Source organism: Seriola aureovittata, chromosome 24 (genome assembly GCF_021018895.1).
Source record: "Seriola aureovittata isolate HTS-2021-v1 ecotype China chromosome 24, ASM2101889v1, whole genome shotgun sequence".
NCBI lineage: Eukaryota > Metazoa > Chordata > Actinopteri > Carangiformes > Carangidae > Seriola > Seriola aureovittata.
This window is the reverse complement of record NC_079387.1, coordinates 7,964,882-7,985,541: the sequence shown is the minus strand read 5'-3', so window position 1 is coordinate 7,985,541 and position 20,660 is coordinate 7,964,882. Positions and strand designations below refer to the sequence as shown.

Below are 20,660 nucleotides of genomic sequence, written 5' to 3'. Positions count from 1 at the left end.
CTTGGCTGATGGTCCTTTAATACTTTCACTTGACACTGTCTCATTTGGAGGCCGCACCCTCTCTATTATAGAGATGTTACCTGAAGCACTGAGCTTCAGGTAACGATCTGTTTTCCAGCACAATCATCCAGCATTTTGTAAATGAACTGTTCATCCGTTACTATGTAGTTAGTTATCATTAGCTCTACCCTCTTCCATTGTAACATTTACTAAATTCTAATTTCATGCTTTCAAGAACAAGCTTTAATTTCCCCCAAGTCGTCAACCACAGCCACCCCCTGGAGAGACATGTTCAACATTAATGCAATTATTACGCAGGCATATGCTGCAGTTGTTATTTTGGCACTGCGAGGCCCTGTGGGCTAATAGGCCTGTCTGTTGCCCAGATGCTCATAGGAAAGGTTTTGCCTTTGTGTATGCATTTGTGTGTGTGTGTGCGTGTGTGTGTGTGAGGGACCAGACAAAAGCAGGGCCGCTCAACAGGATAGTCTTCCCATACCAGGTGGGACTGCGTGGTGCATTCAAGGGGCCGGCTAACGTTAAACTCTTCTGGAAGAATTCCCTCCAGCGGGAATGTGCTTGAATCTTCTTTTCTTTCATAATTTTTCTTGTAATTAATTTTGTTTGTATGCTGCTCTGTGTGTACGTATGTAATCTACAAGTGCTTGTGTGTGTTTGTGTGTGCTGAGTGCGTGGGAGGAGGGCGTGCTCTCTGAGAACCAAGAGGACTTTCTCTCACACATACACAGGCACATTCAGGCATATTAGTCATGTTCTCTCTGTCGCTGAGATGATGATCAAATCAAGTCCTGAGCCTCTGCCCATACACCCCAGCTTGTGCATGTTGACAGTAACCTCCCACAGTACACTCCCAGCCCAAGGTGACGCTCACACGCAACACGGAAAACGCACACACACACACACACACACACACACGCGCACACACACACACACACAAGCCTGAGGTGACACAGATGACAGCTCAATTCTGGGTGAGTCAGCTTGACTGTGTCCTTGCCCAGACATGAGAAGGAGGCGGTGTGTGGTGCGCATCATATGTGTGCGTGAGAGTGTGTGTGTGTGTGTGTGTGTGTGTTGGTAGGAGGTGGCGGCAGAAAGATGTGCAAAGGTGGAGAAGAAAGCGTGAGAGAGATAAAGAGACAGAGACAGAGGAAAGAAGCGGAGAGAAGCAGCACGTGACCTTGGAACAGTCACCGAAGTGTGTGTGTGTGTGTGTGTGTGTGTGTGTGTGTGTGTGTGTTCAGTGCTCAGAAGCAGCCAGCGGGTGACAATTAATACACTCCCATCTCTCAGTGTGCAAATGTGCTGTGGCCAAGGAACAACAAACGTTATCACTGAGCTTTGCTTGACTGCCATATCTTCATTTCCCAGAATCCTCCCCGCATCCTCCCATTCCTTACATTACACAGCTATCAAGAGCTTACAGGTGATGTAAAACTCTGTCTGGCTGCCATATGTCGCACACATGTTGGAATTACCGTGAGCGTGAGTTGCCAACTGAGCACAAGACAATCAAGCTGTACCCTGAGTGGTAGGACGTGTTGGACGTTGCCATGGCGTGACTTGTGTGCTTAATTGAAACGTGTCAGTGCTGGCAGAAAATAGAAACATCTGCTGAAATTCATCATTGATTTTCAGATTCCTGAAGAAACATTTCCTCCTTATTCCACTTGTTACAAGACGAATTAAGCACAAAAAATAATGCATTGATTCCATTTGAGCCAAACGTGCTCAAAACTCTTACGCCATGGCATGTATGCTCACAACACATTTCAATCTTAGGGACCACCACCAGGTCAGACTACCTGGGGCACCACGACACTTACGATGCTAACAATGCACAACAATGATGTGACACATTTATCAAAAGAATTGCAGCTCCTGCGATTTGAATATTGCACTTGGTCATATTGCAATCTCTACTATATCTTGATCACTGATTGAGCCCTACTTCATGCTATTGAACTGATCGGCTTTTTTCTTAAGCAGAGATCAATGCCGTCAGCACGTTTGTTAGACGTCAAGGTTGTTTGCAAAAATACGTTGCTCTAAGACTAGCACGACAGGTCGTCTAAAGAAGAAGCAGGACATGTCATTTAAAATATGCCAAATTTACCTTTTTCTCTTCCACCGTCTCTGACATCACGAACCACCTGTAACAAAGCACAGAGGCACCGTGTTACTCATTTACATGTGGCAGGAGCAATTAACCATGTACTGTCCGTTATGTGAAAAATGATTTTATCAAAACAAACAAACAAATAAAAACGGAGCTGTTGACCAAATGTGAAATAAGTTCAAACCCATCAGTGTGGGAGGAAACAATCATATTAGCAGCAAGGGAAGAAAGCTTCCCACTAAAGATGAGGGTAGCAACTGTACACACCTCATGTAGCAACCAGTGACACGTATTTCACAAAGACACACGTTCTGCTGCGACCTGGCACTTAGACCCACTTTCACCTTATTTAGAACATTTTTCAGGAGCCTCTAAAGCTACATCTTTTAATGGCTTATAATATGGCTGTGACTGGACTCTTGCAGCTGTCACAGAAATGGATTGCACTCATAGGTTTACTTAGTTTTGAGCCTGCAGTGTTTCTTCCCAAGAGGGTGACAGTTTTACATTTTCTATACCTGACAAGATCCATGTCCACAGAATTTGTATTTTATTGAATAAGGGGCACAAGAAAAGAAAATACACTGTGACATTGCCATATGCCGAATGTGCTAACAATCATGCCAACACTGATTTAGCACCTTTTTTTGTTCTTTGTGAAATTTCCATCATCATCACTCAAGAACTGTAGGTACCCCGAAAAGAAAAAGAGAACATTTTAAAGCTTTTGATTAACAACACAGCACTCTGTGAAGGCCAAAGGACACTTCAGATACCATGCCAGTCAAAGCCAAAATCACATCCAAAGCAATGAACATGAGGGCAATCATTAAACAATGATTTTTGCGCCGTGTGTATAAAAACGGCTGTGTGTCTGACAAGACTTTTCAAGAGCGTAGCTGCACTTGAATGTCTGCTTGGGAATTGGCGCCAGCTGGTAAATGTGGTGTTTCTAAATGATGAGTTAGTACATTTCATTAAGTTTTGTGTGTACACAGAAATGCTTCAGTATCATATGTCTTTAAAAAGAACATCCATCCTAACATAAGACAGTAGTGATGATGTCATCTACAGCCAATATGCCCCCATACACAGAGACAGCAGGGATATGGGCACTCCACATTCACCAAAGCCTTGAATTGATGACGACATCAGTTCAAGTTCAAATGCTTGAACAACAGCCCAAAATGAAAGTCTGGAGACTTTTTGATCAGCATCGTAGCATCATTGTGTAAAATGTTGAAGCATATCGAGAATAACAGATGGTTAAATTCATCTCTCCCTTGCTTCAGTGGAAGTAGAACTACATTATCTCGTCCCGGGAAGGGATAGCCTCATCACCGCCACTCCTTTAAGGGATTTATCTTGACAAGATGTATTTTTGGAAATGGCTATAGCTCTCGTCTATAAAAGAGGCGGATAAAAATGCAAGTTTGACATGTGTGATGTTCGTGAGAGGCATGAGATCAGCTTTGAAAGTTTCTCTCCCCGTCAGCACGAAAGCTCCACAATGCTGTTAGGGCTTTGTAAGCAATTCTGTCAAAACTATTAACGTGTAGATTAGTTTAGAGCAGAAAAATAAAACTTGTAAAAGTTGTGTGACATCAGTGAGTGAGTTTTGCATGTTTTTGCCTGTAGCTGCAATCTCTTGCTTTAGCATCACAAGGACATTGATATCCCCAGCTGAATAGCCCTTGCAGGAAAATAGAGGCCCTTGGATCGACCTGCCTCAGTGCTTGAATGAAACACACCATTAGCCAGTACAGTCTCCTTCTATCCATATTTATCATGAAAATCAATGTTGGCTTCTTCATGTTGTATCACAGTGTGTATTGGCAGCAATCAAGGTCATGTTTGCTTTACATTTACGTCACATTTCAGCAGCAAATAGGCTAAATAATTCTTATTTCATGATGCACAATCTATGTTCCTTTAGGGATTTTATGTTCCAAAATAAAACTCAGAAAAATGTATACATTCTTCATGACACCTTAACGCTATGCACACGGTATCAAAGGTATCAAGATTAAAATCACATTTAGTACACATAAATTTATGGTGCAGCTTTGTATCATTTTAGCTCAGGGACATTTTACCAAAGTTCACGGAGCTCAAGTATATTTCAAACTATCAGGGATTAACCAGATGGCACTCCCACTCCTCACAAGAATGCCAGACCTTCAGGGTCTCTGTGTAGTTTGTCGCCAGCAGTGACATGTGTAATAACTGGGAGAATATACACGTTACATTTTATTTTGTCGGCCCCTTACACCATCATTCTTTCTAACATTGCTTTATGTTTGGCAGACAGAGGTTGCAAAAAAAATAAAAGATGGCTTTATTATTTCTTTCTGTTTCTTTGTAGAGAACAAAGTGAGAGGATTTCTCAGCATGTGATAATTAAGCCGTCGTGACTTTGAAGCTGTTCCCAGCAGTGATGGCTGTTTCTGATGGTTGTTTACATTGCGCTGCGAATCCTTTTGCTTTAATCAATTGCAAAAGTGTAGAATAACACTGTCGAACTTGAGGCACATTTCTTCTTCTACCTTCAATAACAAGAAAGGTAATTATGCCTTCAAAATGACTCAAGGTTAAGTTTATCTAAATAAAACCACTCGGATGATGTTAGAAAAACATTGTATTCATGGTTAAAGGACACCAACATGGACTGTTGGTAGAGGACAGGATTCAAAACATGCTCTCGGGTCTGGACGTCCCACAGTTTGTATGCGGCATCTACCCTGGAGGAAGCAGACGCCCTCAGGCCTTATGGTGTGTAGTGTATAATCCCTCCTCTCAGTTTGACGTGTCCAGAATACTCTGCACATGAAGGCACCTGGAAGGCATCCTAATGAGATGTCCAAATCTCCTCGACTGGCTCCTTTCAATGCGAAGGAGCAGCAGTTCTTGCTCAAGGATGTCCAAGCGGAACAGCATCAGCCTAACTTGGTCCCTTGGGGTCCAGCCGCTACGGATGCACCAAATCGATACAGGAGATTAGTATCGGCAAAAATACTGAACTTGATAAGTGGATTGGTTATCGGCCAGTATCTTTAGTTTCAGTTTGTTTGTCAGTGTCATTATTAAAATTCTATCTACTGTCAGTTTTATTCAGTCATGGTGGGCCGCCGACTCAGATTTTAGTGCTGCAGCAAATCGTGGTCTTCTTTCACCCAATGAAATCCTTGACGCGATGTGTACAGATTTTAAATGTGTGAAAAAGAGGGCGCTGGTATTGGTTCGGTACAAGGATCCAGGAGATACCCTGATGGAATCTTTAATAGGCCAGAAAAAAATGTATCCCTACCAGACTCCCCGCCAAGGAATCTCATTCTGCTTGGAACTTAAATTGACTGGAAAATCCTAAACTTCACCTTCATGCTCAGCTCCCTCTTCACCACAACTGTTCAGTACAGCATCAGCACCACTGCTGATGCTGCATAAATACACCTGTCGAACATCCCAGGCACTTCACAGTCCAGCACGCACCAGAGGTCACAAGTTGGAAACCTCCAACATCCAAACAATCTTTTTTTTTTTTTTTCTCCATCTCTCTGGACAAGACAGTTGTTATAACAGGCCTCCATAAAAAAATGGAAACATGGTACACTGAATTAATGCTGCAATTTTCGTCCATGTTTCAGCCACAGAAATCAACATCACAACACAACTCAGATCCAAAATTCTGCCTGACAATCACCTCAGAAATAACTCACCTCACAAGCACAATCACACAAATACAGGCACAGACAATCTGCTAGTTAGGGGATATAACTGATTCATAATGTTGTCATTATCTATTTGAGCTCATTACACAGAGTCATCTCGAGTCCCATCTGAACTGAGCCTCCCAAAGGTCAAAGCTCCTGAGACAAAAAAAAGGGAAGTATACTTTACATCATCCTCTGATTCACACCCTCAGAGGTTGGCTGAGTCTGTGGATGACACCACTTTCTCGAGAGCGCTCAGAGGTAACCATCATATCACTGCTCTACTTCCTTCTAGCGTCGTCTGATTCGCATGCCAATGTGTTTCGAGTCACATCGCGCCAAAATTGACACAAATGTCAGTCCAAATATCATCCATATAATTAACAGCGGGGTGTGATAACATGATCAGAGTGTGGAGTTTAGTCAGAAATGTCATTACTGGGTCGGCTTTGATTGGTTGTGTCTTGCAACTAATAGAAAAATGTTAATTGTTTGATTGCCTCCGAACAGTTTCCACCTAAAGTCAAGATGAGCCATGGCTTCAATTTTACTAATAAAAATCCCTGTGTATTAATGTAATGCTGAAAACTCGACACAAGGCAGCTGTGAGAACTATAAATTAATGTTTATGTTTGCACGCAACTTGTCACATGTCACCTGTTTGATTTGAGCGCAAAATGGTACGAGTTGTTTACCGTCAGGCTTACAGGACAGAACTGTGACAAATGGAGATGATGTGTGTGACATATTTTAACATATTCACTTCATCAGAGACTTGTTTAAATGCCAGATTAAATACAAGGCAGCAGACGTGTTAATGCCAGGAGGAAAGGGGAAGTAGTCTGCCAGGTACACTCGGTCCAAAGTCTATTTAATTGTTTTCTGGCAACAACATGTCTGTATGTGATTAAAGCGATGCTGGAATAACTTCTCCAACACCTGCAAGTCAAGAGTTGCCAAAATGAGTGTGATTCCCACCATTCAGACTCATGAAGTGTTTCTCTTTACCATAAATCTCCTTTGCTTTTTTGTACTGAATGTGTAATGATACACACTTAACTGTGTTGGTTTTAAAGTGACAATGAAATAAACCATATAGTGTTAAATGAGCTGTATGATATGCTTCACTGAAAACATCCTCATCTAGTCAAGTCGTTTGTGTCTATTATCTAAGCTTAGAAATGTTCTTCAGAGTGTAGATATAATTATGATGTTGGATAAAAGCATGCAGAGACAAATCAATCTGATGTCTTGGTTGTAATTATGACAATCTGAAGAATAAAGACAAAATATACAACTAAATAAAAGTTAATATGACATCAAAATGGGAATGTGACACTTGAACTAAAATTAAAGCTGCTTTTTGAGGGATTCAGAAAGTTTTCCTTTTCATCGCAGGCTTCTAATTATCACATCAATGTCTCTAAGAAGAACTTTCTCAGTCAAGCACCAACATCACTTTCACTCTAACTGCTCTTACCATCAGTGAAGCGTGCAGTGAGGCGTAAAATGAAACTTATATCCATAAATCTACTGCCCCTGTGCATGCTGGGAGGGTTCCCAACAGTCCTACCTAGGTGGCAACCTGCAGGACTGAAAAATGAAGCCAACGATTAAATGACAAAAACTGCAGTTCCTCTAATGACCACTTGTGTCTGGCTCCAAAGGCGAGTCAATCCCAATATTTTTCCGTAACTCACCATTTAAATTTTATTATTAAAGTTAAAGTTATATATAATTGAGGGTGTGGCCGCTTTGAGTGACAGGGGGGTGAGCATCCCAGCTCCACATGTGCCCCACCTCTTTGCCCGTTTTCAGAGTTAGTTAGTCATTCAGGCACACAGTCTATTCTCCTACCTCATGTTACTGCAATCACATGATCAGCACTCGGACAAATGGTTGAATAAAAGGGACGTAGAAATAAAAAGCAAAAGAAGCAATAAATGAATAAACGACTTGAAAAGATTTCTTTGCAGTGTTCACATCAGGACTAACAGCTGCAACTTGTTTTTAATGTTTTTTTTTTTTTATTACTCTTTTCTGCACGAAGTGGCCAGGGAATCTCATAAAACAGTATTGGCCCTGTGCTGATGCAAATAAGCCAGAAAGACATTCTTACTTTCTCTTGAATAGCCCTAAACCTAAAATAGCAGTCCTAAGAAGCAGAGTCTGCATCCTCATAAACAGTCTGGGAGTCAGCCACTCTGCTCTGATATCTTGTCAGGAGAGGCAACCGCACACCAAATGAAAACACATTACAGCACATCTTCATGTCTCATGGCCTGCAATGACTACAACTAGTGTGGAGTGAATATTTGGTTTAAAATGTATGAGAGGAATTCACATGGGTTTTGGCAAAGAGGGGAGGGTGAGGCCGAGCACGGGGATGAGATATGAATTTCAAATCCAAATAGAATATTTCATCACCGCTGAGCATATGAATTAGGGGGGAAGCGTGTCCACATTTTCTTGCTGAAAGAATACTTCCACCTCCTTTTTGATAGAGACAAAATCTGCAGTTGGGAGAGAAGAAATCATGTGTTTACTCAGCATATATTATCAGGAAAAAAAATTGTACTTCATTATTCGTTGAGTCAGACTGATCACAAGCCCCCCCCCAAGTTATAGGAATTATTTCTGTCATTTCTGGATTGTTAGCTCAGCCCAAATTGATCCAGAGACCAAGCTGACAGGAGTCGAAACACAACCCTAGGAAGTCGTTTTCAGGGCCTCAGCACTTAATGCAGTGTGAAAACCACTAGCTAATGTGTGATAAGCACATGTCTCCAAATATTATTCGGCAATGTTAGGGATTTTCTGTCAGGGGACATAATCCTCCACACCTCACAGAGCTGGCACCGGCCAGGACTTCAGCGCCATGGTCCTAAAGTCTTCTCTGTCCGGTCACATCACACAGCGACAAAGATGATATCACACATTATGAAACATCTTTAGTCGACCTGGAAAAAGCAGCTATTAAATACTCATCACGTGCTTGATTTATCTTCGCTTTCAGGCCACATGAGCACTTTTAGGCTATTTAAGTGTCTGATTAAATAAATCAAACTCATATAAAAAGCAGTTTTAAATATATGGATATATATTCAATTGCAATTTTATGCCCAGGTCTGCAGTTCAGAGGTGTCCTTGTTATCCATAATAGACACTGATGGGAAACAAAGAACCCTTAACTTTTTGTCCTGATATATTAGCCTATAAATTCACTGTGCTTTTAATTTAAAACCCGGGATGTTGTTAGTCAGAGACTATCACTGACCATGATGGAGCTGCAGAAGAGTAAACTATAAGGCACACGAGCACACACACACACACACACACACACACACACACATATACAGACAAGGAGACTGACACTAATGTGGTCTAATTATGCCTCTGTACCAGGTAACCCGCAGCAAGCTGCAGAGGCGTGATGAGAACAGTTCTCCTCACAGGCTGTGCGTGTGTGCGCAGCGAGTGGATACTGTTTCACTCTCCAACTGCAGAGAGGCCATAATCTGCCTGACAAGTGAGTGTGTGTAAGAGAGTGACACAGAGTTTCTCAAGATTCAACCACAGGAGGTTTTCTGTTATCGCTCCCTTTTTGTGTGTGTGTGTGTGTGTGTGTGTGGGTGTCTCCAGTCCTGCTGCTAATCTGTTACTTCAAAAGAAAACATACAGTGGGATCAGTTTGTATAAAAGGAATACTATTTCACATAAAATATAACTTTAAGACACTAAAGACGCTATTTGGATGCTACACTGTGTCACTTCCCCCACAGATGTCCAGTGGGTTTGAGGTCTGTGGTGGGAACTTCATCCAAGTCATCCCGTGCTGTTCACTTCAAATTTGCCTGCTGGGGAATAAATCCTCCTCCTGCCTCTGCACAGTATAATACTTTATCACCCATGCAACCACAGTACAAGACATATTACTGCACTGACAGCCATGCACACAGAGAAAAACTAATGTGGCTGTGAATGTTGTTTTTGCATTAAACCTTTCACAGTCTGAAATGTGCATATGTGCTATATGTGAAAAAATATATAGATACAAGTAACACAGAAGTTTCATCAAATATTCTCTCCTCATGCTAGTGCTAGTCTGTCACAATCCCTTCTATTGTCTCTGCACTGTACCATCCACCATCTGCACTCCATCATTTCTGAGGATTCACTTCGCCCCCGTGAGCGCATCCACAGATGGTGGCGATGTCTTCTGATGTCACCACATTAAATACTGTGCGGCCCAGGCCTTTGAACTGTGCTGAATCAATGGTGGAAGATGGGAGTTGTTTTTTTTCCCACAAAGACGTGATTTGAAAACTGCTCGACCTTCAACTTCCTTGAATACGAAGCAGAACTTTTGCACACCTGTGGTGCATCAGAGAAGGTCATGGTCCGACTGAATCTATTTCAATAACTCGATGAAGGTCTGTATCTGAGTTTTTTGGGGGTTTTTTTTCCTGCAAGTGTGCAAAACAATGTGCAGATCTTTGGTCATACCATGTTTTTAAAAAACGAAAAGACAATGTCGATTTGTCATTTACAAATAATATATTCTTGAGGGGGGAAGAGACCAAAAAGGAATTTTTGATGTGTCATGGAAACAAGCTGTTCTTGGTTGCAGAACATTCAAACTCAGGAGTATAAATAGTCGAGAAGCATCGTGTGTTATCGTTGTGTGCGCCATGCAGGCTGTGTTTGTTCAGTTGATGTTGAGGATTTTGCTCCCCAAACTGGATGAATGATAAATAATTAAAACATGGGCAAAACCACAAAGTTCCCATTGATATTTTTTTCTTAATATCCCGTTCGTCTTGCCGTGCTTGTGCGAGTTTATTTGATGAGCAGCCTCTCTCTCAGTATCTCTTATCGCTCCTTTATTTTGTGCTGAGTCTCTCTGAAAAGCACCCACTCACTTTCACCTTACACTGCCTCCAGTCCTGCTATCTGCTGGCCTTATCTCTCCCTTGAAGTCTCTGATTTCAGCCAGTTCCCCCCCGTTGGCTGAATGCAGAGTGTTTGCACCCTTCTGTCCCTGGTTTGAGTCTGGAGCAGCTCCCAATGCTGACATACCGAATTTTAAAAGTTATGCTTGAATACAGTTTTTTCACCAGGTCGTGATAAGGTTAGAATCCTGCGGGGCCGAATAGTTTTTCAGTGGTAATGATGAAGGTTTTGGCAGTATCACCGAGTGGATTATGTAGAGGGAAAAAAACTACTGGCTACAGTTTTTAGTTATTTTAATGGATGACAGCGCTGGTTTCCTAATGAGAAAATGTACTGATCTCACATACTTGATGCAAGTGACAAGGACACGGCCTTGTCCCTTTGTCAGGCATGTTTGTTTTCAAGTCACACATCAAAGCCCTATTTCAAATGAGGGACTCTAACCTCAGATAACCACTGAAAATTTCATTTATCCTGCCTGAATTTGGCATGAATATGTGTTTTCACTGAAAGCTGCAAGTGCACGTACTTATAAATTCCTGTCACTCCATGGAATGAAAGGAGGGGGGAAGAAAAAAAAAAAAAAAAGGGCTGTACCTGCTGATACATTTGGAACTAAATATTCCCTTCACATTGAGTCTAGTCATCGCAGACCACAAGACATGAAGATGTGCTGTAATGCGTTTTCATTTGCTGTCTGGCTGCCTCCCTAGACACGATATCAGAGGACAGTGGCGAGCTCCCAGACTGTTTGTGAAATACAGCGGCTGCCTCTCGGGACCGAGCACCAGGCTCTATAAGTGTGAGACCTTCATCTGAACTCGGGCCCTTGGAGAGATGGCTTGCATATGATTCAAGGAGACACAATTTATAAAAAAGGCTCTTATGCATACATTTTCGCCTAATGGCCAAAACCAATCCAAAGCAGCAGTTTGTTAAAAAAATAAATAAATAGAAATGCAATGCTCCATCAATATAATGCCACATCATTCTGTTTGTTGTTTACACAGAGCATAAACAATGTCTCCATTCATTCATCTAATTACTTAATCATTAATTCATTCCTTAGTTCATTAAATCACAGTCTCCTCTCTATAGTACTTTTGCACAGTGTAGGAATCTTCACAATATTGGACTGTTCGTCAGCAGTTTGTGTTTTTACCACATTATCAGTATTTTAGTTAGATATGTTCTGATACTACTTTGCCTCCCTAATACCGATCCGATTCCACTGTGTGAACAGCTGCCACTGTTGTATGGCACGGCTCAGGTTAAGACTCCGGAGCATCTCCAGGCAAAGAAGCCCATCATGTCACGTTTTAACGGCGGCTATTTTGGCCACAAATTGAAATTAAGGGAAATACTTAAACTAAAACTGAGTGTAGCACTAGCACAAGTAATGGTCTAATTAATGGTCATAGCAGACGAGTTGTCACGATCTGTTCCTCAGCTCCCCACGGCCCTCGGCTTCCCCCCTTTCTCATTTCTCCCGCCCCATGAATTCTCCCCAGAACTGCCATTCTCCACCTGCGCCTCATTCTGTAACCAGCCTTGCAAGGATCGTGTGTTTCTGTGTAATAACAGTTCCCTATACATGGGATCATGTCGTGTGCTTCCTCACCAGTCGGCCTGTAAGCCTGTCTCTGTGTCTACATTTGGTTCTTCTTTATCTGTGCACTTATCAGCAAGCCTTGACACAAGTGAGGCTGTAGCAGCAAGACCTCTGAGTGAACTGAATTGAGCAATGGTGTGTTTCATTATTAATGAATTCAACTTGTCATTTCTAAGACAAAGAATGTGGTAGTCTTCTTAAAAAAAAAAAATCACATCGTCTTGCTTTAAGAGAACAAAGACAGCACAGTTGAAGCTTTGTGGTGCACTGCCAGCTTTAAATGGCAGCGAGCACCACAGCAAACTCAACTCCAATTTCCAGAAATCCTGCAACATTATGTCAGTAAACTGCTCACAAGATGCTAATGTTTAACAAACCAACCAGTCATTGCTGTTAGGCAGGCACTTCATTTCTTGATTCATCACTACCTGCAGGTACAGGAATGTAACTGACTCCAGAACATCATTTGGACAGACTGGTAGTTGTATGATGATTCATGAGTTCGTACGGAAGCACCACATCTGAGGTGGATGCACTGATTTCAGACAGCAAAATGTGAAATTTAGGCGGGAATGACAGCCAATTTTCTTACAGGCTCTTCTCAAATAGATGCCCAGGGTGATGCGGCTGCTGTATTTTAGTGCCTAAAAATGACACGTATGTTCTATCTGCCGGTGTCAGCTGAATGAGTGCACCCACCCCTCACTTGAAAAGCTCCTTTCCATTGACAGAAAATGAAACTCACCCAACGCATGAAGCACCGGCCCATGTTGGGCTTCATTATGAACATGAACTTGATAAAAAGGCTGGTGATATGTCGAGCTTGCAAAGCACAGGTGAAAATTGGAGGCAGTTTTGAGGACATGCTCCTCAGGGATGTCTTTAACTGCTCCTCTTCACCTGCTGCCCAAAACAAAGTCATAACTGAACTGACTGCACTGATGTTGTTGTGTATCATCATGCATCATATGTGCATTGAACTCTTCATTTTATTGTGAGATGCTTATTAGGAATCTGCAGGAAACCTGGGAGAGAAAACTTCTTAAAACAGCTTAAAATTCTCTTCCTGTTTTGGTCCAGCGTTTCTCTTGTCGTCTGTAACCAGAGTGCGAGGTTAAGACGACAGCAGCACAGAAAGAAGGCAGTGACAGAGGTTGCCCTTGAGGAGCATGCTAAATGTGGGCTGGGAGACATGCGTCTGAGAAACGCAGTCATCTTAGCGTGATTCGGTCGTGCAGCTGCGCCGTGGTGGATTTCTTACCAGCTAGAATTTTGACAGGGGTTTTAAGCTTTGAGAGGTTCGGTTCTCAGCACCGGGGACTTGAGATGGCTGTTAGCATAATGAGAACAAAGAGACAATGACAGCAATATAAATAATGAATCAGTGTGTGTGTGTGTTTTTGATTGTGTGTATTCCAATCTGAAATTCTCGTGAACACAGTCGCAGGTTTTCCAGCCTCAAATGTGCCCAAAATTTGACGACTGAATCTCGTCCTTCACTCTCCCTGTAAATGCTCACTGAGGAGCAGATGAGTCAACGTGCACTCAGGCTGCACACTTTGACTGACATTTCACAGTCACACATGGATGTGTCTGGAGTGACCTTTACAACAAGGTTGTCAGTGTAGAAACAGGATGTACAGAGTGTTTGACTGTAAAAAATGACCATAACATGATTAACCGCTTCCTCTGAGTGACATAATTACTAACGCTGGATTATCAACCCCGTGACCTGTGCACATTGTGCCTCAGTTATCAATTACTTTCATATGGTTCTTGCAAATAAATAAAGTTGTGTTGAAACAAATTACCACAGACTGATGCACAGAAAACCCAGTTTCTGAGAAAATTACAAAGCTTCACTTTTCACCCACACACCGTTTCATGCATCTTGGGCAGTTTGGGATACAGTAGCTATGACCTAAAGAAGAAGCTTAGTGTGAATGTATCTGTCTCATCATTACACAAAGGTAAAGTTTACTCTTCAAGTGATCTGTGAAATGGCCCCCTGTGATAATGGAAGCTGAAGTGACACTGAAACTGGCTGTTGTTTTATGAAAGCGATAGGAAAAAGAAGCCCCAGCTGTTTCGACGTACATTGAACATGGAAGGCACAATGAGCTCAACTTATCCCTAATCAGTTCAACCCCTAAATGATCTGTGTGTTGTGCGAGCCTACGAAGACGACAAGTGGAAACGCCTGATATTTGGAAACATAGGTCCAAATATTACAAAAATAAAATGTTTGAACACTTGAGATGTAAATGTCGGTGCATTGACAAAAATTAAATGTGACAAAAAGTGCAATTGAAGCAGCCTGAGTGAATGTATCATGATGTACATGAAGCATACATGTCCGGATCTATTTACATCATCTGCTCCACTGAAGAGATGAATGAAAGCCCATGAGGTTTTCCATTGTTTGCGGTATGACTGCCGCTCTTTTAAGTAAGCCATCTTATTGTGGCCTCTTTTTCTATAAGTGGTTTAATGGCGCCCAGTGGGAGACTTAGCGCCACCTGCTGTTTATTTTGATGCACCCAACTCCTAATGCAGTAGTGGATGTAAATGCATATTAATTTTCAAATTATTTTGCAGATTTTCTAGAAACTTTTCTGTGGCTCCTATGAATGCTTTTCATCCATGTATCCATGTATTAGTTTCTTGATCCTCGTTAGCTAGCTTGATTGGCGTTGCTGTATGTAAACAAGTTTTCTTCCTCTGATGTTTTGGCAGTACCAGCTGCATTACCACCATCCCCTGACGTAGACTGTAATCAGATTTATGATTTAGCCAACAAATATATACTGTGCAACTGTAAACAAGTGTATTAAACCTCATCTGGATTATATCCAGATGTGACACACTTGAAAAGGCATGATGAAATGAAATATGAAAACACAGTGGAGATGGGAGGTATAACTCATTAGGGGGTCCAACAGTTATGAACGGTTATGAACTGAGCTGAAGTGCAATTTGATACAGTGTGAAAAACACTGAGAAACAATAAAAAAATAAAAGATAACAGCCAAAGATAACTAACATGGACTCTACTACAGATGCTGTGCACAAGTGATGCACTGTCATGCTGTGAGCATGCAAATGTCATATAATGCACCTTCAGAGCTTGACAACGGTAGTAAGTGCCTGTAAGTGTGCTCTCACACTTTAATTGATTTGGTTGCTGGTCTACACCTGGAGAGGAAACAAAATGGATTTTCCATCACTTTCTGGCCAGATGGCTACTCGTCACGTAAACAAGCGAGATATTCCTCTGCACACAGCCATGACAGTGAGGAATGTAGTTACCATGTGACAATGCTAAACTACATTAATCTTAACAAAGTATATTGAAGCAATACTTTCCAAGGTCTGAGCAGGAGTGGAAATATTTAATGTAGCACAAATGGCATTGACAACAATTGAGTGTATGCACTCTGTTCATTAGAATAGTATGTTAGCGGGTGTCTTTCGATAATGAGTGCATGCATAATCTGCAGCTTCTCAAATTATTTAACATTATGTTTCACATAGTGAATTACTGAGGATTCCCAAAAGGAAAAAATAGTTAAATTTTCTTCATTATTTGATTCACCGCAGTGCTTTAAACAAAATACATGCTGTTGTATGATCTTAATAGTGCAAATGTAAATTCTAAATTTGTAATAATCCAAGGGGATCTATTACCAAATCTGCTTTAATGTGGAGTTCTTTGCTGCAATAAGCTCAAGAAATACTTTGCTAAAGTATAATGAAAAAGAAAAGGCACAACTATTTCACCTGAGTGGATGACACCAAGAGAGAAAGAGTTAAAGAAGCAATTAAAACTGGCAACACAAACATAATAAATGAGTGTGCTGCCACCTGGAGGGTGACATTATCTGTATTGTTTTAGATTAATAGCATCAACAAACACTTTTCATTTAATTTACCATACCGCTTCACTCCTACTCCGCAGTGTGACTTAATATAAAGCAAAGCGATGAGGGTGGTCCTGAGTGTGAAATTAGTACCGAGACATGCCCTGTGTCTGCTCACGGGAGATGATGGTGTCAGTGATCATGATGGATGTACGTTATTGTGATGATCCAGCATGTGTTTGATGAGACTGATATGGTAATCTGTGGATACAATGCGCTCTTATTTTTTGTTCCCTTTTAATACTTAGCAGCATTCGCCAAGTTTAGATTCGAACGGCCGGTCGACGCTGAAACACAACCTCCTTTCTGCGCCGGTCATCTTCCATTTATTTTGAAGAAAGAACTTGTCATCTCTTACATAAGCTGACATTTTGCAGCTGTAAAAGTAGATTTAAAAAGATGCTGTGCAGTGTTTGGTTTTGGATTTGTGATAACCAGGATTTCAGTCTTGTGAAAGTGTGTTGTAGAATGATCGATGAGGTAGAATACTGCAAAGTGTTCCTCACAATGTTTCCCAGACGAGCTGTGTAAGAGCTTTCACATTATGTCCTCTACGTATTCTGCTTCTTAAAATCAACATAAACTTGGTGCCACCTCTGCAACTTAGCATATATAGTGTTATAAGTAGAGTAAGTACATTTCTTACATATTGTTAATGCCTGTATCATTTCCCATGAAATTAACGTGTTCCCACCATATCCTGTATGAGTAGCTATCTTCCTTTTCCACTGGAATAACACCAGCAAGTACCATATCTGTTTTGCGATGGTGTTTTTCCAAAACGTTGCTATTTGCTCAGAAACTGTGCTAAAGCACCAGCTAAGAGCTGCCTGTCCCTTTGGGTATTACCAGGTCACTATCATATATTTTAGAATCATTTTCCATTTGTTCCCGTTAAGATGTTCTGTATCTACGGCAGTGTGGCGTCTGCAAACACATCAGCTATGTTTGTCTCTTGGATCTGTTTGTTTTTAACACCAGTTGAATCTGGTAGAATCACATTATTTATCTCTATTTAAAGCACAGATTTGGTCTACTTCCTTACTAACTGGATTTCCACATCCCTGGACATTAGCTTCATATCAGACAATTCTGCGGTGCACAATTTACATGTAATGCCAACATTCAGCATCTAATCAAGAAGTAGTGTCAACTTTATTTAGCGAGAAGGAAAGCAACAGTATTGAGGACAGGGTGGTGGATGCGCAGGGAGCTGAAGTTTTTGTCCTGTTACAGTTCAACAATTAGTTTGAATTGTTTTAAGCAATAAATATATTGATTTTCATTCATGCCCTTTATGCTTGAATTCTAGACTATGGCACATTTCCATAACCAAATGTTTTAGTTTCCAAACTTAACCACACCTTAACCTTGCCACAGGTTTCATGTGTGGCTGCTGCATAAAATATATCATTTAAAAAACAATGTTAAACATTTTAGTCATTAGTCTAGGCTTTTTGCATAATCATCCACTAATCTGTCTGGTGAGAGCTGTCTAAATTGCACAGGAGAAAGAAATGGATGATGTTAAAGTACAAAATTATCATGGCAATCCATTCAATAGGGAGGAAACGTCGGGGGATCACCAAAGTCATTTGGGATTCATTGTCTGGGAGTCATGAACGGTTGGACCAACTTTAGTGCCGATGCGTCCAGCAGATGTTGACATATTTAACTTAAACGTGAAAGGTTTGACCTGCTTGTGACGCTAAATATTCATGGCAAGCCATCCAGTGGTTATTAAGGTATTTCAATCTAGACCAAGGCGGCAGACTGACCAACGCTGATCTGGTTAAAAGAAATTTAATTACCTCTTTTTTTCTAGAGAAAAATAAAACTTTATACCATTATACAACTCATACTTCTTAGTTCTAAAAATATGACTCTACTAATTAGGTGAGAAACAATAACTTCCAAGAAAACTTTATTTGTAACTTACTACCTCAATGGAAAACAATGATATTGCAGAAAAGTTTTCGAGCATTTGCATCCTCAGGCCAGATAGAAATACTTCACCACAACACGAATCACAAGCATCACTATCAAAAGATTTTTTTCCAGTGGTCTTAACCCAGATCTACACATACGTCCATATTCTTGATGCCCTTTCTTGCGCATAATGACACTGAAGTGAATGAATGCTCCTTCACTGTTTGTTTTGGCCTGCTAGCAGCAACATATGGTGATGGAATAACTTTGAGAACAATGCAATTTTCTGCAGTGAGCCAGGAGAGCTCAATCGATGCAAAAACATTTCAATTCATTTCAAAACAGTTATTTCCATAGTTTTATATGCTTACTGATTCTCACAGTTACTTTTCTCCCACTGCCTGGTCTTCTTCTGTTGTGTTTCTTTTTCACAGTGTTTTCCCCCCGCCGGAACGACAGTGCAGCAGATTACCAAACACAGATTGCATTGATTGCTGGGACTAATTGAAAGGAAAGCATCCCTGGTGCGGAGTGCATCTGCTTGCCTGTGCAGAAATTGGCATCTGTGCCCTACCTCACCTCATCAGGCAAAGGAGCCAAGAAACCTCTCTGCCGTCAACCACTTAACTCAGCGCTCAATCACACTTTTGGAAGACTCCTTTCAGACAAGGCGACAGAGCAGACAGGCGATGGTGGATAAAAAAAATAAAAAAAAGAGAAAGAAAAAAAGAAAAGAAAAAAAAAGAAACGCCCACCCTCCCTGTTCTCGACAAGAGAGACCACGGGGGAAATCATCCACAAAGATGGATGGAAATTCAGCAGAGCAATTGATGAACTCCTCCGTTTGGCTGGGACAAGATCTGAGGGACTGTGAAACACTTGTCGGGGAGGAAGCGGAAGGAGAACGATGCCTCTGCTGTTGCTGCCTCCACCACTTTGCACAATTGCTCACTGTGCTGAGTTCCGTGGACTGGCACTGATTTAGCGGCAGCATTTAACATATTGGGCATTTTGCAGACTTTTGCTACGGGCCACTCCAGTTCTAGACAATGGCACGTTTGATTGAACATCTGGGCTGGAAATTGTCTCAGTATTTGCAAATAACAAACAAGAAACCACCTCTTGAATTCTTAACACTCACAAAGGAAAACAGAGGGCAGTGCGAGCCTCTTTTTGCTCTGATTGAGCAATTTCCCATAGCGCTGTTGAATCTTCTGTGTCTAATGATGTTAAGGATTTTCTGCCTGTCCCCTATTCTCCTGCAGACACAGCTGGAACATCTCATAAGAGGCAGTGATCAGATAATCTGTGGCTCGACATGTTTTAAGTCATCCACAGTTTAAAGAAAGGTAATGGAGTGAAGACCTTGTCAGCTTTACAGGGGCATTATCTCTGGTCCGTACTGTTACTACTGAACCAGTTGTTAAGCCCCTGCAGGGATCCATGTGGCTTTACTTTCATGCCCAACACCATCTTAAACAAAGAACAATTGTGCATGGGATTTACGCTGTGCAATGTCATGATTTTTTAATACTTAAGATAATGGTTGCTGCTTTTTAAAGATGTCCTCCTTCAGTATTGCTTGCTACTAAGGACAGTCATGCTCCATGGCTCGTGAACTTAGGTGCTCATTTGTATGCAAATCCCATAATATGCAAAACTGCTGAATAAATGAATTACAGCCATTCAAACATGCATTACTGAGGAATTTGACAGTATCCAAACTGCTGCCTTAGGTTTATTAGTCATATGTCTTTCTTTATGACTTCTGACAGATGGTTTAGGTGTTGAGGTGTGACTATAGATGCTTTGGAAAGGTGATGGCATATTTTTTTCAGGGACTTTAAGCTGACTTTGACATGTTAGCTAACACAATCTAGCCACAATCCGCAAAACGTCGCTGCGAGAATGTCAGCATGCCATCAATGTCAGAACGAGGCACAAGAAGTGTGTGTGGAATGCCGAGGACGTGGGAGAGTTTGTCCTTTCAGTCTTCACTAAAAATCCTTTAACTCTTATGGCCAGAAGATGGAGGGAGATAAACTGAATGAGGAAATATTAATATAGTGAAAATAACTACAACATCATCAGACTAAAATAAAATGTAACCATCAATTTCAAAAAGGGTTTCAATGATTTTACCTGAATGTTGTTGCAGAATAAAGGGAATTTAAAATTGGAGACAGGTGATTGTTTCTTTAAAAAAAATAGGCTTGTGTATATGATGGGAGGAGGCCCAGATCAATGCAAAGGTGGTCTGAAGTATCAATGACTAGAATGCAGATAGTTATTGACATATTATGGCACACTGACATGGAAGGTTGTTGGCTGTGGACCATAACCCTGGATTCTATGACAGAGCTCTGACAACTCCGTCCCCAGAGCAGCTGTCTCCG

At 41.3% G+C, this 20,660-nt stretch overlaps 1 long non-coding RNA gene across 1 annotated transcript in view; it reads right to left on the bottom strand.

Moving 5' to 3' along the window:
• Positions 1–20,660, bottom strand: part of LOC130165169 (uncharacterized) — a 209,134-nt gene that overhangs the window by 45,973 nt on the left and 142,501 nt on the right. The window contains exon 2 of the long non-coding RNA XR_008826747.1: positions 2,138–2,174. This is a non-coding gene — a long non-coding RNA (uncharacterized LOC130165169). The remainder of the gene's footprint in view (positions 1–2,137; positions 2,175–20,660) is intronic.